This window comes from Geotrypetes seraphini, chromosome 2, assembly GCF_902459505.1.
Source record: "Geotrypetes seraphini chromosome 2, aGeoSer1.1, whole genome shotgun sequence".
Lineage (NCBI taxonomy): Eukaryota > Metazoa > Chordata > Amphibia > Gymnophiona > Dermophiidae > Geotrypetes > Geotrypetes seraphini.
Window position 1 is genome coordinate 249,619,517 of NC_047085.1, and position 25,543 is coordinate 249,645,059.

The 25,543-nt window shown below is 47.7% G+C and overlaps 1 protein-coding gene across 1 annotated transcript in view; it reads left to right on the plus strand.

Annotated features, from left to right (window-relative positions):
- Positions 1–19,221: 19,221 nt before the first annotated feature.
- LOC117356054 (MARVEL domain-containing protein 3-like) overlaps positions 19,222–25,543 on the plus strand; it is a 63,480-nt gene continuing 57,158 nt past the window's right edge. Inside the window, exon 1 of the mRNA XM_033935322.1 lies at positions 19,222–19,703. The gene's annotated coding sequence lies outside the window, so the exon portion shown is untranslated. The remainder of the gene's footprint in view (positions 19,704–25,543) is intronic.

A 25,543-nucleotide genomic window follows, 5' to 3' on the forward strand; every position in this document is an offset into this window, starting at 1 on the left:
CTGCGGTGAAACCTCAGAATGGCGTGAAGAGTGCAGAGATGAGTGTCTGGATCGATGCCCCTCCCGGTGCCTGGAGGGAGAGCGAGAATGTCGATACTTCGCATGATCCCCCGAAGCTTCCAGCGAATGAATGGGACTGGAAGCAGTAGATCGAAGGGGCGGGATGGAGGCTGCCTCACGCGATGCAGCCCAGGCCTGGTATGGAGTGCGGAAGAACTCTTCCTGCGATTTACTATGCCCAGGACTTCGATTATCAATCAAGGGAACAGCACCGTGTTGGCGCGGAGGGGTAATGGGCTCTAAAGGAGGCATGTCGCTAACGGAAGCCCGCCTCGAGGGACCAGCCGCCCTTCGCCGCTCCTCCTAGTCAAGCAACGAGATCGATCGGCGAGGAGGAGGGGGAGGGGGCGGTCCGCCCCCTGGGATCGGGACCGGGAGGTCACCCTGGATGGAGGCGATTAATCTGGGTCCCATAGTCTGCATGAGCTCAACAAACTGAGCTTCCAGCAGGGACCGCAGCGAAGCCGATATGGAGGGATCCGAACCGAAAGGGGGTCCTCCAGCACGGTCTTCGCGCTCCTTCGTGGATGAGTGCTTCTGCTTGGAAGCTTTCGGCACCTTAATGACCACAGATGGAATAGTGGAAGGCGGTACCTGAGCCGAGGAGACGGGAACAGACACCGGCGCCGAACTCGGGGCCGAAGCCGGAGTAAACGAAGCCGGTTTCAGAAGGCCCGAAGTAGCAGGAGTGGTCGTAGGCTTCGCATGGACAGGCGAAGCGGCCGATGAAGTCGAAGCCGAAGGTTCTTTAGCAGCTTCCATCTTGAACATCGACTCCCACAACAGACAGCACCGCTTAAACGCCCGCGCCGTTAGAGTGGCACAAGGCTGGCACGATTTCGGGAAATGTTCTGGACCAAGACACTGCAGGCAGCATCGATGCGGGTCCGTCAGCGAAATCGCGCGCTGGCACTTGCTACACTTTTTTAAACCGGTGATTGGCCGGGACATAGGCCGAAAAAGCTCCGCCGCTAGATCGAAGGAGCTGGGCCTGAGCCACGTGGCCGACCCGGCCAACTCGCCGGAAGAAAAAATATTTTTTTTTTTTTTTTTTTAAGAAAAGAAAGAAAGTACACGAAATAGGAAAAGAAATCCAAAATCGCGGAATTTAGAAGGCAAAAAACGGGAATTCAGTCGGCGCAAAATTGAAGTAAAACTTCTCAGCTCCGCGGAAAGAAAAGAACTGAGGAGACACGCCCGGTCCATCGGGCAGGAAGGCACTGGCGCATGCGCGGTGCGGGCATCTCGAAACTTCTAAGTTTCTTCAAGCAAGACATGCTTGTGAGACGTCCGTATCGGGGCTCTGTTGGATGACATCACCCACTAGTGAGAATACCTGCCTGCTTGTCCTGGGATAACCAATCATACCAAGAAAAGTAAGCATGTCTTTTTGAGTAGCTGGGCGAGGCAAACCCAGAACAGCAGCAATGTGAGAAGTGCTAATTTTCCTCTGACCATGAGACAGGACAAAACCCAGGTATTCCACTTCGGATTTACACCATTGTAGTTTCTTTCGTGACACCTTGTGACCACACACAGACAACCATTGTAAAAGGTGCAAACTATCAGCCTGACAGGTCTCCTGAGTTATGGAACACAAAAGAAGGTCATCCACATATTGAATGAGGATAGAACCATGGGGGGCAGTCCATGGCTGTAAAGTAGCCCGCAGGACAATGGAGAAAACCACAGGTGAATCAACATAGCCCTGGGGCATTCTACACCAGGTATACTGCTGTTGCTTAAAAGTGAATGCAAAAAGGGGCTGGGTGTCCTCGTCAACAGGGACAGAAAAAAAAGCATTCTTCAAATCAATGACTGAAAAAATATGAGCTGCAGGTGGAATGGAGGAGAGTAGAGAAGGGACATCCGGGACAATGGGTGCAATGGGAATCACCAAAGCATTAACAGCCCTAAGGTCTTGAACAAAATGGGGGGTGCCATCAGCTTTGACAACAGGATTGATGGGCGTATTGTAGGAAGAGAAGGTGGTTTTAATAATACCAGAGGAAAGAAATGAAGCAATTAGTGAAATCATGACTTTCTCCTTTTCTTGGGAGATCGGGTACTGCTTAATGAAAACAGGAATGAGTGATTTCAGAGAAGCACGATAGGGGGTACATGAAATAGAGCCTACATCAGTGTCAGTAGAAGCCCAGACCGGAGAGTCTGGGGGAAGGGGCAAAAGTATGTCAGGGCAAGTAGAAAGGTAAAGGGTGGACGGAGGGCGAATGGGAATAACGGAGGAAAAGACATGCAAACCTCCTGTATCATCTGTAGTGAGCTGAATGAGGAGAGGAAAAAAAAGATCTCGACCAATAAGGCTGACAGGGCAATGGGGAATAATAAGAAAGGAGTGCTGAAAAAGAGTAAAGCCTGTATCAGGATGAGCTACAGACAGGGGTGTGGTACGATAGGATTTAGTCAAAACCCCATTAATTCCCATAGAAGGTGTGGGCCCCAATAGTAATCCTCACTGATGGTGCTACAAGTGGCACCCGAATCTACAAGAAAAGGCACTGGACTCCCTTGTACAATAAGAGATATCATAAGAGAATCCTTAGCAAAGGCAGAGACCAAAGTGAATGCTGGGGTGTAAACCTCCGGGCCCCTTCATTGGGGAGTAGGGGGGCTGTGCCAAGAGATAGGAAAACGAGGAGAAGTGGCAGATGGTCTCACAGTAGAGGGAGGGGTAGGCACCACCGGTGGGGCGGGCTGAACTGGTAATGCGGGGGGTCTGGGATGAGGGCATTGATTAAGCCAGTGACTAAGGTCTCCACAATTAAAGCATCCAGTACTTCTGGATGGATTATTACCACCTCGACCGGAGACTGAAGCCCTCCCCCTGCGAAACCCGCAACCCCTTCTTCCACGAGAAGTAGTCAGGCACGGTCCCCAGGTGGGTAGCTGGCCCTGATGCAGGATTTCCCGAGGTTTAGAGATCTCAAAACAACCTGCTGCCTCTTTTTCCATTAATTTATTTTGAAATTCAGTACGAGAACTAGAGGGCCATTCTGAAATCATTTGTTTGACCAGAATTTGCAAGGGAGAACAGAGGTTAGAAAGGAAAGTCTGAATAAGTAGGGAATCCATATTTGCATGGGAACTGAGACCCGCCTCTTGGGTCCAGGTTTCATTAAACCTCTTCCAGAAATCCACAACAGTTTCACCTGATTTCTGTTTGCAGGCTACTGCAATAGGAAGGGAAGATCGAGACTTAAAACACCGATCAAGCTCTGCCTGTAATTCATTCCACATAACAGCATTTCCTGCTTCAGTATTCAGTCTATAAGCAGTAGCTGTGACAGTAGCAGGCTCTAAAACACTAATACTAGGGACGTTAGACCAGTCCCAAGGGGAACTGTGTCCAACAATGCCATCTATAATAAGGCGCATATCTTCCTGCGTATAATTTCGACCCTTGCATGCTCGTTTTAAATAGTGAAAAGTCGCACTAGCAGAGACAAGAGGCTTGGGGCAGTGCTTAATAATCTTGTTAATGTCTTCTAACTCAATGGGTTTCTTCAAAAGAGTATCCCCCACTGTGAGAAAGGGCATCTGTTCTTGCATCAGCTCCTGTACTTCTGCAACCCTTTGAGTACCGCTACGAGTGTGGAGGGGTGAAAAAGAAATTATCGGCCCCCGAACAGTGGGGCTGGTCGTGGATACAGTGGGAAATGTAATGTCTTGGGGCAAAGTGTCAGCAACCTGTCCTGATGCTACTGCACCGGACAGGACGGGAGGTGGAGGAGGAGGAGGAATAAGAGTACTACCGATAAGGAGGTCAATATCATCCTTAGATAAAGAGGGATAAAGTTTAAGAGGAGCACCGGGTGACGGAATTTGTAAATGATAAGGAGGAGGGCTAGCAGCACAGATAGATTGTTCTGCAGCATGTAATTGAGCAGGGGAAAGAATGGACAGCTTGGATGTTTTATCTTTAACAGTAGCTGACCAATAAGGAGCATATGTAAGCCAATTAATGCCTCCCCTTCTCATATATTCTTTGTCCCAGTGCGGATCCCCTAAATAATATGGCCATGCCTCATGACCCCCAAACACAATCCCTTTATCATATCCATATGAAACGTATCATTTGCCCCATCTCGGGGAAACGGACTCGAACTATGAAGTCCTTCAGTCCAACCAGCCATATTATCTATCCAAGGATCAATAAGATAATATCCAGTGTCACATACACGGGCAACATAAGCCTTATAAGTCTCAGCTTTCTTATGGGGGGGAGGAACCTTACTACCGTTCTGACCCATTACAAAAACAATATAGCAATGCAGGAATCCCGCTTATCTTACCTTATAAGCGAGATACAGAACAGTAATATACAATATAGTCTTATACTCTATAAAATCTTATCTCTAAGCAATAGAAAAGAAAGCGATAAAAGAGAAAAAGCACATACAAAAAGTGTTAACCCCACAAACGACAGAGTGCGCAGGCGGCTCTATAAGTAATATTGTTCTTCCCAAAAGAACGATAGGAGTTTTTTTTATTGTTATAAACTCCGCTATAGACTTCCCAAAAATCTATATTTAACAAATAAAGGGTGGGAACAGGGCACCTAATACCCGTGAGTATTAAAGAACAGAATTCAAAATTCAGAAATACTCACAAAATACCGGTGATATCAACGTCCCTCCCGGAGGAGCCCCCACTGATAAAGCCCGATTATGGCCGTACACACTCTGTCATTTGACAAGCAGATGCATCCGGGGACAATCTCTAAGAGAAAACAGACACCTATTATCTCTCAAACATGTCCATTTTATTGAATACTAGCTGATGCCCCGGCGTTGCACGGGTATTTAATTATAGCAATAACACTGTAAATGGATTCAAATAAAGATACTTTATAGTGGTGAAAGAAATTATTTTTTTACAGCTTTATAAAAAGTACAATATTCAAATAATAATGTGAAATATTTGACAAAATGAATACAATACAACTAACACAAAACTTGATTATAAACAACATTTTTAGTTTCACCTCCAGGAGCAAGAACATATACATTCTTGGGTGAACCCACCCTTGAGCAAGCAACATAGAGTTGTCCATGGGAAAAACAGGGGGATCTTAAATCCACTCCACAGTATGTAATAGTCTGTCCTTGTGATTTGTTGATTGTGATAGAGAATGCAAGTCTCACTGGAATTTGCAATCTCTTAAACTGAAAAGGAAGATCTGTTGGAATAAGTGGTATCCGCGGGATAAATACGGTTTCACCTTGTCCCTTTCCGGTTAAGATAGTCGCTTCAATTACATTGGACAGTAACCTCTTTACACAAAGCCTTGTGCCATTGCAAAGTTTTGGTGGGTCAAGGTTGCTAAGTAAAATAACTGGAGATCCCACAGCTTTTTACATTTTTTCCATTGACATGAATGGGTGAAATCAGATTTTCTGTTTGTAGCTCCGCCCACGTGTGCAGGTGGGCCGCGAGACCCCCAGAACATATCACCCCAGGTAGTGAGGGATCTGCATACCAAGTTTCGTTCAAATCGGTCCCACAGCTTTTTACATTTTTTCCATTGACTTGAATGGGTGAAATCTGATTTTCTGTTTGTAGCTCCGCCCATGTGTGCAGGTGGGCCGCGAGACCCCCAGAACATATCACCCCAGGTAGTGAGGGATCTGCATACCAAGTTTCGTTCAAATCGGTCCCACAGCTTTTTACATTTTTTCCATTGACTTGAATGGGTGAAATCTGATTTTCTGTTTGTAGTTCCGCCCACGTGTGCAGGTGGGCCGCGAGACCCCCAGAACATATCACCCCAGGTAGTGAGGGATCTGCATACCAAGTTTCGTTCAAATCGGTCCCACAGCTTTTTACATTTTTTCCATTGACTTGAATGGGTGAAATCAGATTTTCTGTTTGTAGCTCCGCCCACGTGTGCAGGTGGTCCGCGAGACCCACAGAACATATCACCCCAGGTAGTGAGGGATCAGCATAGCAAGTTTCGTTCAAATCGGGCAAGCCGTTTTTGCGTTGGCAGCTTTTTACATTTTTTCCATTGACATGAATGGGTGAAATCAGATTTTCTGTTTGTAGCTCCGCCCACGTGTGCAGGTGGGCCGCGAGACCCCCAGAACATATCACCCCAGGTAGTGAGGGATCTGCATACCAAGTTTCGTTCAAATCGGGCAAGCCGTTTTTGCGTTGGCAGCTTTTTACATTTTTTTCCATTGACATGAATGGGTGAAATCAGATTTTCTGTTTGTAGCTCCGCCCACGTGTGCAGGTGGGCCGCGAGACCCCCAGAACATATCATCCCAGGTAGTGAGGGATCTGCATACCAAGTTTCATTCAAATCGGTCAAGCCGTTTTTGCGTGATCGCGGCACATACACACATACACACCTCCGATTTTATATATATAGATTCTGTACCTCATTTTGTATCATTTTACATGGGTAAGGGTCGTCAGCATATGACGTAAATGCAAACCATATGTGGACACAGATCACATGCAACTTTAAAAGAAATAACAAATCCTTTACTTATCTAAGACCAAAGTCTAGAGGTGCTTTGACCAGCAGAGCTTTATCTAAATTTTCTTACAAATACAGCTAAGAAAACAATTAGATTCACTTTACAACAGAATAAGAAAACACATCTCTCAAATATACAATGGCCTTGTAGTATATCAGCAGGAGAAGGCAAACAATCTGGATTTACAACTTCAAACACAACTTAAGGAAAACTACATAATAGAATAGCCTTATAATATTTCGGCAAGAGAAGGCAAACAATATCTGGATTAAACATAGCATAAGAACACGCATCTTTTCAAACATAGATGTCCTTGCATTATTACAGAGAAGGAAAAACAAACAGGGCCTGGTTTTCTTACAGCTTCAAAACACATTCTATGGAAAACTACAAGACGTGTCCCTTCAGATAGATGTAGACTGGAGGCCAGACTGTGATAAGTGAAGTAAATAATCCAAAACAGAAGCCAAGGATGTAGACATTGGCTCCATATGGCAAGTGGAACACCAAGCAGAAAATCTAGTCCATTTCTGATCGTAACACTGCCTGGTGGACGGCTTTCTGGAAGCTACCAAAATATCCTGTACATACTGAGAAAATTGTAGAGAGTCTATTAGGTGGAAAGGTACCAAGCTGTTAAGTGTAGAGACTGCAGGTTGGGATGTAGCAAGGAACCTTGACTCTGAGTAATCAGAGAAGGAAAAATCGGTAGAAGTAGAGGCTCCCTAGTGCTGAGTTGAAGCAGAAGAGAGTACCACGGTTGTCTGGGCCACCGAGGAGCTATCAGAATCATGGTGGCATGTTCTGTCTTGAGTTTGACAAGAGTCTTGAGAATCAGAGGGAATGGAGGGAAGGCATAGAGAAACTGACCCGTCCAATCCAGTAAGAAAGCATCTGCCTCGAGACGCTGGGGAGAGTATATTCAGGAGCAGAAATGAGGCAGCTTGTTGTTGAGGGGAGAGGCAAAGAGGTCTATTTGAGGAGTCCCCCATCGAGCAAACACGTGACGAAGAGGCGAGGAATTGAGTGTCCATTCGTGTGGTTGCAGAAGACAACTCAACTTGTCCGCCAGACAGTTGTGCTGACCTTGAATGTAGACAGCTCTGAGAAAGATGTTGTGATGGATTGCCCAATCCCACAGCTTCAGAGCTTCTTGACAAAGGGAGTGAGATCCCGTCTCTCCCTGTTTGTTGACATAGTACATAGCAACTTGGTTGTCCGTCCGGACAAGGACTACCTTCTCGTGAAGAAGGTGTTGAAAAGCTTTGAGAGCATTGAAAGTCGCTCTGAGTTCCAACAGATTGATGTGACAAAGACGGTCCGCAGGAGACCAATGACCTTGGGTACGGAGACCATCTAGATGGGCTCCCCATGCGTAGGTTGAAGTCTGTTGTGAGAACCTTCTGATGAGGGAGATTGTGGAACAGCAAACCTCTGGAAAGATTGGAAGAGAGCATCCACCAGTGAAGAGAGTTAATGTAATTTGTTGAGAAAGTGGGTCGGTAGCTTGTTGCCACTGAGATGCCAGGGTCCACCGAGGTATGCGAAGGTGAAGTCTGGCAAAAGGTGTCACGTGAACTGTAGAAGCCATGTGACCGAGCAGAACCATCATGTGTCTTGCTGAAATTGAAGTGAGATGAGACACTTGATGGCAAAGGCGAATGAGGGTATCCTGACGTGGTGGAGGTAGAAACGCTCTGAGCTGGACAGTGTCTAGAGTGGCCCCAATGAACTGGAGAGACTGAGATGGGGTCAACTGGGATTTTGGAAAGTTGACTTCAAACCCCAGACTTTGGAGGAACATAATAGTCTGTTGGGTCGCTGCAATAACCCCTTGTTGAGAGGGGGCTTTGATGAGCCAGTCGTTCAGGTATGGAAAAACTTGAAGACCTTGGGTATGGAGGGCTGCAGCCACCACCACCAGACACTTCGTGAACTCTGGGGGATGAGGCGAGTCCGAAAGGAAGAATTCTGTATTGTAGATGAAGATTCCCCACCCGAAATCTTAAATACTTGCGAGAGGCTGGATGAATCGGGATATGAGTGTAAGCCTCTTTGAGATCAAGAGAGCATAGCCAATCTCCCTGATTCATCAGGGAATACAGAATTGGTAAAGAAAGCATCCAAAACTTCTCTTTGACTAGAAATTTGTTGAGGGATCTGAGGTCCGGAATGGGTCGCAAATTCCCCGTCTTCTTTGGAACTAGAAAATAACGGTAATAAAAGCCCATGTTCCGTTGGTTCAGAGGAACCTCCTCAACAGCTCGAAGGCGAAGATGAGCCTGAGCTTCCTGAAGAAGAAGGGGAAGTTGCGACGAATTGGAAAGACACTCTCTTGGAGGGCGATCTGGAGGCACCTGAAGAAAGTGAAGCGAGTATCCCTCCCGAAGGATGGTGAGAACCCAGAGATCTGAGATAATCATCTCCCACTGGTGATAAAATTGGTGAAGACGACCCCCTATGGGCAGAAGAGAATTCTGATGCAGGGAGGTTGGCATGCTCAGACTGGGAATGTCAAAAAGACTGAGCAGGTTTAGTCACAGCAGGAGTTTGAGCCTTCTGCTGTCATTGTTGCTGTGGAGGCCTTCTAGGCGGAGGCCTGGAGAAAGCTGGTGTCGTTTTTTGGCGATAACGACGTGGTGGTTGCTTGTATGGGCGAGCAGGAGGAGTCTTAGGCTTCGGCCGAATCAAGGAAGCAAAAGAGCGCTCATGTTCAGAGAGGCACTTTGTAGCAGCTTCAATAGAATCATCAAAGAGTTCATTCCCCTGGCAAGGCAAGTTCGCTAGACGGTCCTGCAGATTGGGATCCATATCAACAATGCGGAGCCAGGCGAGACGGCGCATGGCTGCTGCAAAGGCAGAAACTCTAGAAGAGAGCTCAAAAGCATCGTATGTGGCTTGAAGCATGAAGAGTCGAAGTTGAGACAGAGTTCTGATGATCTGTTTAAATTCAGGAAGACTTTGTTCCTCAAGAGCTGGGTAGAATTTAGGCATCAATTTGAGGAAATTATTAAAATAAGCCGTAAAAATGTAGTTATAATTGAGAATTCTGTTAGCCATCATGGAATTCTGGTATAATCTACGGCCAAACTTGTCCATGGTATGGCCCTCCCTGCCTGGAGGGACCACAGTGTAAAGCTTAGATGGATGAGCTTTCTTTAAAGAAGATTCCACAACCAAAGACTGGTGGGTCAATTGAGATTTCTCGAAGCCTTTGCAAGGTACTGTGCGATACTTGGATTCCAGCTTGGATAGAATGGCTGTAATAGGGGGGTCACGTGATGCCGAGTACCTGATCGGTCGTGCCTCTGCACAGCTCCGGGCCATGCTGCCTTAAAACTGCTTCATAAGTGCTGCCTTTTTCTTGGGACCCCTTGCCTCACATTTCAGAGCCCTCCCAAAGTAGTCAGGGACATGAAGTGAGTTTTTCGGAAGTGTTTCACGCTCAGTATGATGGCAAGAGCGCAGCGAGACACCCACGGGAAGGTAAAGCCGACTGATATTAAGATGGCAGACAACCACAAGGTTCCCATGTTTACCATACAAGAGGCGGCTATACAGGAGCTCAGTAAATCACTCAGGCTGGTTATGGAAGACAAGCTGGCAAAAATTCAAACGTTCATGGAAGACTTCCGGGAGACCCTGGAGAATCATGCGGGCCGCCTGCAGAGAGTTGAGGACCAGCAGGAGGATCGCTCCGCAAATTTTGAGGAACCCCTGCAGGTCCTGGAGTCAGCTAAGACGGCCTGCCTGGACAGGCTGGATGATCACGAAAATCAGAACCGTAGGAATAATTTACGGTTCATAGGGTTCCCTAGCACTGTCCGGGATGTTGATCTGAGAGCCTGCTTGGAATCGTGGCTCCAGGGAGTCCTGGAACTTGGCGCTTCGGGGGAGAGGGTTCTCATTGAGCGTGCTCACGGTGTGGGACCCCAGAGAGAGGGAGAACAGCGACCCCGTCCAGTCCTTGCCCGTTTTCTAAACTTTGCCATGAAAGAACGCGTCCTTACTTGCTTTCAGTGGGGGTCTGGCTTCGTCTATGAGGGGCACAAGATTCTAGTCTTCCAGGACTTCTCTCCCCAGGTGTCTTCCCGCCGCAGGGCGATGGCGCCTTACTGCAACACTCTCTACCAGAAGAACATCTGGGTGTCCTTACTATATCCCGCCAGGGCTCGTGTCTCTTACAATAATAAGATCCACTACTTTGAGACACCACAAGACCTGGAGCGTTTCATTCAGGACCTGCCAGCGCCCTTGCGTGCAGAACCGGGGATAGCATGACTCCTGCCGCGTGCAGTATCCTCTGGATTTGGTTGGTGCTGTCTCACTCCTGATCTCAACTGGCGATACGCAGCTGTTCATGTTCGTTGGGAGTTCTGTTCAACGCAGTTTCTTACTGTATCCCGTGTTCATCATTGGGGTGCAGGCCTTCTCTGTTGCTACTGTTTATGGCTCTGCCGTATCCTCACTGCATGCTGGGGCACTTGGACTTGCAGCCGCCTGGCGTCCTTGTGCCTGGAGACTGGCGCGGACTCCCTGGGGGCCCTTCTGGTTTCCCGGCGGGGCCTCGGAGGCCTCCTCTCTATTCCATCTACTGGAGACCAGCACTGAATCTTGTATTGGCATCTGTGGCCTGGCGGTTGGCGCTGCGGGGGACCGAGCCCTTTGCGGCTGGTGGCAGCGTTTCTGCCATTGGCCCTATCCAGCTCTGTGCCCACTGCTCCTGGAAATCGGACCTGCAGTGCTCTATGCTGATGTTCAGTGAGGTTGGGTGCTGTCGGGGTCTTATGCTCTTCTATGCAGGCCTTGAACACTTCAGTTTGGGATCTGTTGCAGCTTGAGGTTATTCGGGCATGGCCCGGAGCTGTTTGTTTGTTCTTACGGTATCTTTGGGGTTTAATATGGTTTTCCATGCTGGGTTTTGGGACTGGGAGGGTCTGGGGAGGATGGGGGAGTGTCTGGGGGCAGGTATGACTGTGAGTATGGAGGTCTGAGTGGGGTTTGTGTGTGGAATGTGTGTGCACGACTGTGTTTCTGGATGATACTCTTTCTTGTGTTTCAGGGTGCTATGCAGCGCAACATTGTGAGTGGGTGGGGGCATTGGCTGGGACGGCCTCTACCACTCCCTAATGTGGTTTCATTACTGCTTTTGCTGTATGTAATAGTTCTGATGATATGGTGCAATTGAATGTTAAGTCTTTAAATGTGGATGGGATCCACTCTCCCATCAAACGCACAAAAATATTGGCTTATCTTAAACATACAGACATTGCCTTTCTGCAGGAGACCCATTTGACTTCCCTTGAACATAGTAAACTGTGACGGGAGTGGGTGGGACAGGTGTGTTCTGCCTCCTTTACAGCGAGGAAATGCGGGGTGGCTATCCTCATCCACAAAAACATACCTTTTCATATTCATAGCCAAATTATTATAGTGATTGGGGAACTCTGGGGAAAACCTTTAGTATTGTGTAATGTCTACGCGCCAACACCCAAGCTTTTTTGCGACCTTGGTGGGTCACCTGGCGCCCCTTATGCCTCACCCGATTATATTGGGAGGCGATTTTAACTTTGTAGCTCATCCTCAATGGGATCATAAACCAGCCAAACCAGCACCGAAGGGTCACTTCACCAAAGGGGTGCACTTTCTCCTGAAGGAGTTGGGCTTGCTGGATTCTTGGCGAACCCTGCACCCTGATGAACTTGACTTTTCCTTTTATTCTCATCCTCACTCGACTTATTCTCGCATTGACTACATCCTTATTTCTGCTTCTTTTTTCCCGTACTTGACGGATGCAGGCATCTCTGCGCCTCTAGTTTCTGACCATGGCCTTTTAAGTCTTGCCTTACAGTGTGGATCGCAGGCAACGGGTCGTGTTTGGCGTATGTCATCTTATCTCTTTTGGGATGCTGCGTTTCGTGAGTTTTTTCAGAAGCGGTGGGATGAGTTTGTTCAAACTAATTCAGTGGAGGACGTGGGCCCCGTTCTTTATTGGGAAGCCGCCAAAGCGGTCATGCGGGGGCACATTTTAGCTTATTCTGCATCCTTGTCCAGAGATCTTGCTGCTTATCGGACTCTACATATCTCTCACCTCGATGCAGCATCCAGACAGGCCATGGGTACTCTTAAATCTAAGATTAATCTTCTTTTAGATCAACGAGCTAGCCGTAATATATATTGTTATAAATACAAACTCCATCGATGGGGTGATAAAACGGGGCGCTTGTTGGCCAATTTAGTACGCCTTCACAAAGCGCAGCACACCATTACGTCTATCAAAGACAAACAGGGAGTAACACATAGCACATATCAGGCTATTACGCGGCAATTCGTACAATTTTACTCCGACCTTTACGCAGCTCAATCTTATGATGCGGACGCTAGTGATAAGTTCTTCCGGGGACTCAGTCTTCCTACACTGGATGATGGCCAACGCGCTGCTCTCAATGGCCCCATTACAGGCGAGGAGCTGCAGGTCGCTATCAAAAAACTTAAACTTGCCAAAACGCCAGGCCCTGATGGACTTGGTCCCGAGTTTTATAAGCTCCTGGATTCTTCGGCTTTACTATTTCTACAACACTACTTTATGGGACTACGCACCATCACGCCTCCGGGGGATTCACATAACAGGGCACACATCATCATCCTTCCCAAGCCCTGGCGGCCGCTTGATGCTCTGGGGTCTTATCGGCCTATATCCCTTCTCAATCAGGATATGAAACTTTTGGCTAGTATTCTTGTGGCGCGTCTTAATGTTTTACTGCCCTCCCTCATCCATAAAGATCAGGTGGGTTTTGTACCGGGTAGGCACGCGTTCATGAACCTTTTGAAGGTCCTCGCGGTGCTGCAGTCTCCCCGGGCCCTTGAGGATCGGGCGTTCATCACCAGCTTGGATGTCGAGAAAGCGTTTGCCATGGTCTCCTGGCCCCCACCTTTTCGGAACACTTGATCGCTTTGGTATTCGGGGCGATTTCATTGCCTGGTTGTTCGCGTTGTATCATAACCCCTACTCTCAGTTATTGGTGAATGGTGGAGTATTGGACCCCTTCCCTCTTGGGAGGGGTACAAGGCAGGGTTGTCCTCTCTCGCCACTTCTTTTTCTTCTCTCTTCAGAGCCTTTGGCTGTGCGAATCCGGCAGGATGCCCAATTAGCGGGCCTTCGGGTGGGCAGCCGGGAATTCCGCATTAGCATGTTCGCAGATGATATGCTTTTATATGTTAACCACGCTGATCGGACCATGCCCGCATTAATGTCCACCATTCGAGCATATGGCGTCTTCTCCGGCCTTAAAATTAATTTCGATAAGACAGAGGCTCTTCTGTTGGGAGGCTCGGCAGTGGAGCCTTGGTGTCAGGGTCTGGACGTGGGCATCGCCCCTGGGAAGTTGAAATACTTAGGTATCATGCTTTATCGAGTTGTATGACGCCAATATTACTGCGACTATTGGCAAGATTAAAGCTCTATGCCTTAAATGGCACTCACTCCCTCTTTCGTTGTTGGGCCGAGTGGCGTTGGTGAAAATGGTGTTATTTCTGAAACTGCTTTATCCGCTGCAAACCATTCCCGTTTGGATTTCCCGTTCCGATGAGCGTTCCTACCAATCTATCATCCGCTCCTTTATTTGGAGAGGGAAGGTGGCTCGCGTCAATGCTCTTAAATTGTCCCAGTGTCGTAACAGGGGGGGGTCTAGGCTTACCCTCTCTCGTGTCTATAATGTCGCGGTGCTTCTCCGCTGGATTCATGAGCACATGGTATCTTCACGCCGTTATTCCCCTGCAGCATTGCTTGCGGTCTGCTGTTCCCCTTGGTCTTTTTCTTCTTTCATTCACGGAGTGGGGGGCGGGGGCGCGGGGTTCTGTACTTCGGTTCTCCCGTTCCTCCTCCTCTTTCGTAAAGCCTGGCGTTGGTGGCGACTGCAACAGGGAAGGTTGCCGGGTGTCTCTCTTTTTCTTTCTCTCCTTCGCAACCCTGCTTTTGCTCCTGGAGTGGGAGGTCTGGCGGGTCTGCGTGGACACCAGGAGCGTGATTTGACCTTGGGTGCTGTGCTGGCTTTGGGGGGGGGAGAGTTTCCTTTTTTTGTTCAACTACAGGCAGCGTGGTCTCTATCCCCCGCCCATATTTACACTTACTTACAAATTCATCACTACTATCATTCCCTGGTACGTGCCCATGGGGATCGCTGGGGTTATGGCCCTTTGGATTCGGTTTTCCTCTCCACCCCTACTGCGACAAACCGAATATCTACTTGGTATGGAGAGGGGAGGGATAGCCTTGGGGAGAGCTGTCTTCATGTTCTGGCGGGCGAATGGTCTGCCGAACTTGAGTTGGATGTTTCCATCCCCGATCTCAGACTTCTCTTCCAGATGCTATACCTCAATGTGAAGGCGGCGTCCTTGCAGGAGACACAATACAAACTTTTGCACCGATCTTATATCACCCATGCACGGGGCTGTGTTATGGGATTGTGGCCTGATGATAAATGTCTTAAATGTAAAACTCATAGGGGGAATTTTACTCACTCCTTTTTTGCTTGCTTGGCATTGACTTTTTGGGACTCGGTGAGGACCTGTTTGGCTGTCATCCTGCAATGTCCACTGCCATGGAATGTACCTGCGCTGTTGTTGGGGGATGTCCAAGAGCTCCAACACCATGGCTTGGATCTCCCTTCTCAAAAATTTGTCCTCCATGCGATTCTTGTGGGCAAAAAGCTTATCCTGAACCATTGGACTTCTGAGGAGGCACCACTTTTCCCCCTGTGGGTAGCCATGATGAGACATCAAGCCCGCTTTGAGATGGACACCTATGCGTCTCGACCGCAAACTCAATGGAAGTCCTATTGTTCTTTCTGGCAGCAGATTTTGGATCTGGATGTTTAATTGTTTTGGACAGTTTTTGTGCCAGCTTTGGCAGGTATCTGCATCTTCCTCTCACTTCTATTGTCCTTGCACCTTCTGACCTATAGAGTGTGTGGGACTGTGTGAATGTGCTTGTGAGTGTGCTCCTGTATGGCTGTGTTCTGTTGTGCATGGGTATGTTTAGTGTGGCTTGATTATGACGCGCTTGGTTGTGGTTTGTTTGTTTGTTTGGGGATTCTGGTTGTTTGTTAACTCAAAAATTGGACGGGGGCTATTGGGTTGCGAGCTGTTCACAACTTTCGTTTTGTACATGATGGGGTTTCGTGATTTACCCTGTATACCTGTATATTTGCGAGCATTCCTGCTCCACGTACTGCTTTGTTACTGTCTGATATCCTGTAAGCCTTGTAATATTGTGGTTGGCTACTGTTATCCAGTTGTCTCAATAAACATGATATTTAAAAAAAAAAAAAAGGAATGGCTGTAATAGAATAAGGAGTTTCCATATTCCTTAAGAAAGTTTGCTTCAATACTGGAGTCATAGGAAGTCTCAATGTCTCCTTGGGTGGATGAGGCAACTCCATGTCGGCCAAGTACTCAGGGGTATACTTGGAATCAGAGTGGAGATCCAGCTGAAGAGCTTTTCCTATGTGAAAGACGAACCTCGCAAAAGAGGCAGACTTCAAGGTCGAGGCACCTTCAGGAGAAGGAGTGCGAGACTGAGGGTCTACCGAATAGGAAGAAGCCTCTCTGGAATACTGAGAAGGAGGCTCAGAGTCCAGGCGCACAGTGATTGAGGAAGCTGCACTACCTGCGTGAGGAGGAGTTAGGAGGAGTTAGTGAGTGTTTGCGCTTCAAAAACCTCGATGATGAAGTCCCCGGGGTTCAATGGACAGAGTGGATCGAGGCAGGAGGAGAAAGCTCCCTCGGAGGCAGTCTCGATGGAGGAGTCTTTGACCTTGATGGAGTGCGAGGAGAAGTAGCCGGTGTAATAGCCTTGCGAGACTTATGTTTAGATTTAGTAGAAGTCTCAGTAGCCTTGGATAAACGAGGCATAGAAGACTCAGTATCCGGAAGAGGAGAGGGTTTCTGCTGTAGAAAAGTCTCCTGAGGAAGCTTGGAAGCAAGATGCCTCGAATGCTTCGAGCGATGCCTCGATCGAGGTGGAGGAGAAGTCCGAGGAGTAGGTGAAGAGTCACTGGATGAGAACCGGCGAGACTTCCGAGGCTTGCTTCGAGGTGCTTCTACAGGAGTCTCAGACTGCTACTCAGGCTGGCTCGTAGGAAGCAGGGTCGAGGACGGGAGGAGTTGAGCCAAGACCGAGGAAATCTGAGTGGTCAGAAAGGCTTTCAACATGTCCTCGAACATAGGCACCGAGACAAAGGGGTCAGGTCTCGAAGGTGCAGCAGTATGCTCCAAGGAGGGCGACCTCGAGGATGAGTATTCCCGATGCTTGGAGGCATGCTAAGCTGGAGGTCTAGAAGAGGCTGGCAGGACCGCAGATACGGCCTGGGATGCCTGGGACTCTGGAGGCTTCTTAGGAGTAGTACCTGAAGGAGAGACAGGAGACTTCAGAGGAACTGCCGTCGAGGTCTTCGAGACCGAAGATGTCGAGGTCAAGGCTTTGGTGGAGGCAGAAGCTGGCATTGAGGTCGAGGACTTAGATGTCGAGGCCGTCCCCGAAGCCAAGGTCGAGACCTGCTCAGGCGGTTGGTCCATAGTGCCAAAAAGTTGGAGAAGCTTAGCACGGCGTCGACGAAGGGCTCGAGGTTGAAGGGTAGCACAGCGTGAACAAGCATCGGGGAAATGTTCAGGACCCAAACAAGCAATACACCGACTATGAGGATCGGTGATTGAAATGGTCTTGTTGCACTGGCTACACTTTTTGAACCCGGTAAGAGGCCGGGACATAGAAAAAACAAAGGCCGATGTATCGAACGAGGTGAGCAGCCAGGTTTAAGCCGAAAGGCCGCCGGCCGGAAGAAAAACAAAAAACAGAAATAAAAGTTTTAAATTTTTTTGGTTTTTTTTTACAAAAGAATCCGTAAGGAAACGCGAGCACAGCAACTTAATAAAAATAAAAAAGCTGCGGTGAGAGAAGGCAACGAAGGCTGCAGAGCTGAAGAGGACTTCTTGGCTCCGCGGAAAACTTTGAACTGAGGTACCTCACAGGAGTCGTTCACCCTCACTCGGGCGGGAAGGCACTCGCTCATGAGCAGTGCAGCACTCGTAAGCTCTTACCAAGATCTTCAAGCAAGTCTGCTTGCGAGGCTGTCCGCTGCGGGGCTCCATCGGAGACGTCACCCACTGTTGAGAATATGCTGCCTGCTTGTCCTGGGATAAAAGACTGGACTGCAGGGGGGAGTGAGTGAGTTAGAAAGGAAGGAGAAGGATACCTGATATTTTTTTTTGGGTGGGGGGGGGGGAGGAGAGAAAGACTCTACAAAGGAGAGAGACCCATGGAGAAAGGAGAGAGAGACAAAGAGCCATGGAGAGAAAGAGAGTAGGAGGGAGGGAGAGAAATGGTAGACAGTGGGAAACAGAAATGTTGGATATGGCAGTGGAAGGGAAGGTACAGAGATGGAAGATGGATGGTGATCACGGAGAAAGAAGAAAATGTCAAATTGGCAGGACAACCTGGTGAGCAGGTTAACAGAAGACAAACAGTAACCAGAGCCTGGAACCAACATGATTTGAATAATAAAATGACCAGAAAACTAAAGGTTAAAAAAAAAATAATAATTGTATTTCCTATTTTGTAATTATAATTACAATATGTCAGATTTGAAATGTTACCTTCCAGAGCTGGTGTTACGACAGCAAGCTTGAGTTAGGACCTAACAGAGTGAAGATACTTTTTTATTTGTTTACACCACAGCACTGGCGTAGGGTTGGAGAGGGCAAAAGTGGATGGGGTGGGTGAAGTCTTCTTAGAAATGAATCTTTCCACCTCTTTCGCTAGATGAGCTCCTAGACAACTGTGATTTCTTGCCCCCCTCTTACCCTCCCCCCCTTTCCAGGCCCCTTTTAGTCCCCTCTCCTGATCCCCTTTCAACTCCTCTCTGAATGTCACCTAGAGCCTGAATAGGTATGTGCGACACACAAATAGAAGATTAGATTAGAGAGTCTACAAAATACTGTATACCCGCCAGGATGTTTGAAAAAAGCACCCGATGGGTGGTAAAATCAAATCGAATCAAAAAATCAATTCAATAGGCCGCACTAATAGCTCAGTAGAGGGACAAGGCTGCTGGGGTAAGATCAGAACTAGCAGATCAGCAGAGAGAAAAGGCTGCCAGGGTGTGATTAGCACTAGTAGCCCAGCAGACAGACAAGGTTCCCTAGGAGTGGTCAATGGAAGAGGAGAGCCTTTTGGGAGGACAGCGGGTTCTCAGAGTGTGCTCAGGAAGGGCATCCAGGAGACTTCAGTGGGAGCAGGCCCAGCCGGCTTGGAAAAACAACAGCCACCTGCCCAAGAGAGCTCCAGAGGATGGGTGAGAGCTTAGGGACTGGGCAAGGGAGGCTGGAAAGGAGAGGAGCGATTTAGGCACACAGCCACATGAGGGTGATCCCAACCACTAAGATTTCCTTTCCCCAAGTGGAGACAATAAGCCCTTAAGGAGTGAGGGACTGACAAAAGACTGCCTTCAGGGAACTCCAGCTAGGTCGAGTTCCAGACCCAGAATTACACTTGTAACCTTCCAGATTAAAAAAAAGATAAAGTAATATCCTGAGATTTGCAAAAGTGACATTATTATGATACAACTGGATTCCTGGAGCAGATCATTTACATCTAAGGCATGTTAGGCATCTTAAAATCTATCCAGTATAATTAAGCCTCCAAGCAAATTAGGAGCTCTATTGCAAAAACCAATCAATCCTACACAAGCTCCTTAAAGTGATTAGAGAAACCCAGAATATGACTACTATGTAGTCTCTGTTTACCCTCTCCCCTAAAACTAGGGGAAATATTCCAAGATAGGCCCGGTTTCTGTCTCGCAGGAGAGTTAACAAAAGCGTGGGTGGCGCCCGCATACCTCTGAGCGGCTGGAAACTTTCTACCAGAGAAAGAGCCACAAATAACAAGGTGACCGCCCCGGCACCTGACAGACCGGTCTCACAGGAAGCAACTAGTGCACACACAGAGTCATAGCGCGCGCCTACCGGAGTCCTCCGTCCCTCGCGCCTATCAAGAGCCCTGGGCCCCCTCACACCTGGCAGGATAAGCGCGCGCGGAGGGTTAGGTGCCGGGGTCTCTCTCTCCCCCTCCCCCTCGGCAAGGTAAGCGTAAGCTTGCGATTTTCTGCCTCTCTGTACCTGCGCGCACTGGCAGCCCGCTTTTTCAGTGGGCTTAGCACTTTTGCTCTGCTCCCTTAAAGCCCGTATCTTGCTAATTTAGGAAGCGGTCGGAATGCTGTTGTAGGGAGGAAGAGCCGCTCCAGGAGAGGGACTCTTCCGGTTTTGACCGCCACTGTCCTGCCGTTTAGTTTTAAAATCTGCCCGGGGAGGTGGTTATCTGCAGACAGCGGGTAGGGAGAGAGACAGAAAGACGGACACACAGGGGGGGGGGGGGGCAGGGAGAGAGACAAAAAGGGGGCAGGGAAAGAGAAAGAAATGCCTAAGTCTTCACATCTATTCTAACACCTGTTAATGTAACCGGCTAAAAAACTAGTTATAATTGAAATTATAAAATTGCAAAAACCAACAATAAATTAAATTTCAGAGTTATTTATTTAAAGTTCTTTAAACTATGTATGGGTAATTGTAACAGTGAAACTCATGTAGATAGAATAGAATTGCTAATGGATATGCTTGTTTTTGAGTGTGAATTAGCTCAAAACGTGATTCGATAATCGACAAGCAAACATACATTTCATCATCTACTATCTGCAGTTCTCTTTTTTTCGATTTAATTTCTGTCAGAGCTGAAAATCCAAGTTCACAAAGATAAGAAGATCCTTGATTGCTTTGTTGCTCAAGTTAAGGTTGACAGACTTTTGCGTACGCAGCATACATTTCATCTATTCTAGTGTATACTTATGAAGGGAATTTTTAAAATTAAAGTAAAATTCCGGAATATCTCATGGCACACCTGGATTCTCTTAGGGGCACACCACTTTGCCTTGGCACACAGTTTGAGAGACACTGAATTAGAGCAAACAACAGTTAAAACTAAACTGTTTCTTCTCTGACTTCTGATTAGCACAGCCCTTGGGGATTGCATAGGCTTGGAGAGAGGCATCCTGTTGTCACTAAAGGCTCGCCCTCTGTTCTAAGGATAACAGAAGATACCATTTTCTGGAACTGTGCATCTGGGTTCTTATACTAAGTTGCGTTAAAAAGCTAGGGGTCCTTTTATTAAGGCGTGCTAGCCGATTTAGCACGCGCTAAATGCGAAGGTGTCCATTATATTCTGTGGATGTGCTAAATCGGCTAGCGCGCCTTAGTAAAAGACCCTCTAATGCAGCATGAGAGACCAGTACCATGTTTCCCCCAAAATAAGACAGTGTCATATTAATTTGGGGTCCAAAAAATCTGTTAGGGCCTTATTTTCGGGGGATGTCTTATTTTTTTCATGTACAACAATCATCTCTCCCTTCCTCTCTTCTAACCCAATTTTTCCTCTTTCCTTTCTCCCCCCTCCACTTGTGCAGCATCTTTCCTTCCCTCCCTCCCATCCCCCTGTGCAGCAGAACCCCACCGACCCTCTCACCATGAGACTGACAGACCTCCACTCTGGGGCCTCCAAAAACAGCAGCAGTGGCGGCGCGTAGTGATGCAGCAGAGGGAAGACCCCAGCGGGGAAGGCCGTGAAGCAGCCCGTTCAGAGCATTGCCACCGCTGCTGCTTTAGGAGGCCTTGGAGATGAGGTATGTCAGGTCTCACTGGGGTGGGGGTTGCTGAATCGACCAGTCTGATTTTTTTCAGTGAATTGGGCAGGGATGGAATAAGGGAGTGTCAGGGACATTTGGGGGGGGCTTCGGGGGTTGATCTTAACTAGGGCTTTTTTTTGGTGTAGGGCTTATATTCGGAGCATCTTTAAAAAATCATGCTAGCACTTATTTTCGGGATAGGTCTTGTTTTCAGGGAAACAGGGTAGTACAGACTCACACTATTGCACTAAAACAGGGGACTTTGTGTTAAAAAATGTCATGTTAGCTGTGTAAGCCTGGTCTCACCATGTCTTTGGACAACAGCTGGCACTTTGAGTCAGGTACCTATGACAAAGATATCCTAAACAAAGTTCTGTTTCCGAGATGGGCGTAGGCTGGGGCCAGCTGAAGGGTACTCTTTCCTGGGCATACTTTATTATTATTATTTTTTAATCTTTATTGATTTTCCAAACAACAACAGTGCAAAACACAAATATGTATACATATAATAATACCAAGAAAAGCACATTCATCTTACAGACACACATGAGCAATCATTTTAACCCTCCCACCCACCCAATAATTAACAAGAAAACACAAAGCCATAGAATCTTTCAATAACCTTTCCTAATCTATATATATAAAATCGGAGGTATGTATGTGTGTGTGTATGTGCCGCGATCACGCAAAAACGGCTTGACCGATTTGAACGAAACTTGGTATGCAGATCCCTCACTACCTGGGGTGATATGTTCTGGGGGTCTCGCTGCCCACCTGCACATGTGGGCGGAGCTACAAACAGAAAATCTGATTTCACCCATTCAAGTCAATGGAAAAAATGTAAAAAGCTGTGGGACCAATTTGAACGAAACTTGATATGCAGATCCCTTACTACCTGGGGTGATATGTTCTGGGGGTCTCGCGGCCCACCTGCACACGTGGGCGGAGCTACAAACAGAAAATCAGATTTCACCCATTCATGTCAATGGAAAAAATGTAAAAAGCTGTGGGATCTCCAGTTATTTTACTTAGCAACCTTGACCCACCAAAACTTTGCAATGGCACAAGGCTTTGTGTAAAGAGGTTACTGGCCAATGTAATTGAAGCGACTATCTTAACCTGAAAGGGACAAGGTGAAACCGTATTTATCCCGCGCATACCACTTATTCCAACAGATCTTCCTTTTCAGTTTACGAGATTGCAAATTCCAGTGAGACTTGCATTCTCTATCACAATCAACAAATCACAAGGACAGACTATTACATACTGTGGAGTGGATTTAAGATCCCGCTGTTTTTCCCATGGACAACTCTATGTTGCTTGCTCAAGGGTGGGTTCACCCAAGAATGTATATGTTCTTGCTCCTGGAGGTGAAACTAAAAATGTTGTTTATAATCAAGTTTTGTGTTAGTTGTATTGTATTCATTTTGTCAAATATTTCACATTATTATTTGAATATTGTACTTTTTATAAAGCTGTAAAAAAATAATTTCTTTCACCGCTATAAAGTATCTTTATTTCAATCCATTTAGCACAGTTACTTACCGTAACAGGTGTTATCCAGGGACAGCAGGCAGATATTCTTGACTGATGGGTGACGGCACCGACGGAGCCCCGGTACGGACACTTTTAGAGTGATTGCACTCTAAGAACTTGGAAAGTTCTAGAGACCGCACCGCGCATGCGCGAGTGCCTTCCCGCCCGACCCCGACGCGCGGTCCCTCAGTTAAGATAAGCCAGCTAAGAAGCCAACCCGGGGAGGTGGGTGGGACGCAAGAATATCTGCCTGCTGTCCCTGGATAACACCTGTTACGGTAAGTAACTGTGCTTTATCCCAGGACAAGCAGGCAGCATATTCTTGACTGATGGGTGACCTCCAAGCTAACAAAAAGAGGGATGGAGGGAGGTTGGCCATTAGGAAAACAAATTTTGCAAAACAGATTGGCCGAAGTGTCCATCCCGTCTGGAGAAAGCATCCAGACAATAATGAGATGTAAAAGTATGGACTGAGGACCACGTAGCAGCTTTGCAGATTTCCTCAATGGGCATGGAACGGAGGAAAGCTACAGATGCTGCCATAGCTCTAATTCTATGGGCCGTGACAGAACCTTCCAGTGTCAGTCCGGACTGAGCATAGCAGAATGAAATGCACGCAGCAAGCCAATTAGATAGCGTACGCTTAGAAACAGGACGTCCCAATTTATTCGGATCAAAGGACAGAAAAAGTTGGGGAGATGATCTGTGGGGCTTAGTACGGTCTAAATAGTAAGCTAAAGCCCGCTTACAGTCCAAAGTATGAAGAGCCTGTTCTCCGGAATGGGAGTGAGGTTTAGGAAAAAAAAACAGGCAGTACAATAGATTGGTTGAGATGGAACTCAGAGACAACCTTAGGGAGAAACTTTGGATGTGTACGCAGAACCACCTTGTCGTGATGAAAGACTGTGAAAGGTGGATCAGAAACTAGTGCATGGAGCTCACTGACCCTCCTGGCAGAGGTGAGAGCAATAAGAAAAAGTACCTTCCAAGTGAGAAATTTGAAAGAGGCAGTAGCCAAGGGTTCAAATGGAGGCTTCATCAAGGCGGAGAGAACCACGTTCAGATCCCAGATCACCGGAGGTGCTTTGAGAGGTGGTTTCACATTGAAAAGACCTCGCATGAATCTGGAGACCAGGGGATGAGCTGAAAGGAGTTTCCCCTGGACCGGCTCATGAAAGGCCGTAATGGCACTGAGATGGACTCTGATGGAAGTAGACTTGAGACCAGAAGTAGACAGAGAAAGCAGATAATCCAATAGAGTTTCCACTGCAAGAGACTTGGGGTCATGATGATGTAGGAGACACCAAGAAGAAAACCTCGTCCACTTTTGATGGTAACATTGTAAAGTGGCTGGTTTCCTGGAGGCGTCCAGAATGGAGCGAACAGGCTGAGATAGGATAAGATCAGTTGAAGTTAGCCCGAGAGATACCAAGCTGTCAGGTGCAGGGACTGTAGGTTGGGATGGAGGAGGGTTTCCTGATCCTGTGTAAGCAGCGAGGGAAACAGTGGAAGTAGAAATGGATCCCTGGAACTGAGTTGAAGTAGAAGGGAGAACCAATGTTGTTTGGGCCACCGTGGAGCAATCAGGATCATGGTGGCCCGTTCCCTCTTTAGTTTGAACAAGGTCCGAAGCATGAGTGGAAGAGGAGGGAAAGCATAGAGGAACAGATTGGACCAATCCAGAAGAAATGCATCCGCTGCCAGACGGTGAGGAGAGTAAAGTCTGGAGCAGAATTGGGGCAACTGATGATTGTGAGGAGCTGCAAAGAGGTCCACCTGAGGAGTGCCCCATTGGGCAAAGATGGACTGTAGAGTCGATGGGTCGAGAGTCCATTCGTGGGGTTGGAGAACTCTGCTGAGCTTGTCCGCTAAGAAATTCTGTTCTCCTTGAATATAAATCGCCTTCAGGAATAAGCGGCGAGTGGTTGCCCAAGACCAGATTCTTTGAGCTTCCTGGCATAAGAGGCGAGAGCCTGTTCCACCCTGTTTGTTGATGTAGTACATGGCTACCTGGTTGTCTGTGCAGAGTAGAAGGACTTGAGGAAATAGAAGGTGTTGGAAGGCCTTGAGGGCATAGAACATTGCCCTGAGTTCCAGGAAATTGATGTGATGCTTCTTTTCCTGAGGAGTCCAAAGGCCCTGAGTTTGGAACTCGTTCAGATGGGCTCCCCATGCATAAGGGGAGGCGTCGGTGGTGATGACCAGTTGATGAGGAGGCAGATGGAACAGAAGGCCCCTGGAGAGATTTGAGGATGTCAACCACCATTGCAGAGACTGACGAAGAGACGATGTCACAGATATGTGTCGTGAGCAAGAGTCTGTCGCTTGAGACCACTGGAGAGCCAGGGTCCATTGAGGAGTGCGCAGGTGAAGACGTGCCAGGGGTGTGACATGAACTGTGGAGGCCATGTGACCCAAGAGAATCATCATCTGCTTTGCAGAAATGGAGTGCTGGGACAGCACCTGCTGACAGAGCGATTGGAGGTTGTGAAGACGGTTGTCCGGCAAGAAGGCTCTCATCTGGACAGTGTCCAGCACCGCTCCAATGAATTGAAGTCTCTGTGTAGGAAGAAGGTGAGACTTGGGTATATTGATTTCGAACCCCAGAAGTTGTAGAAAAAAGATGGTCTGGTTGGTGGCCAGAAGAACAGTTTGAGATGAAATGGCCTTGATTAACCAGTCGTCCAGGTAGGGAAAAACCTGAAGGTGGTG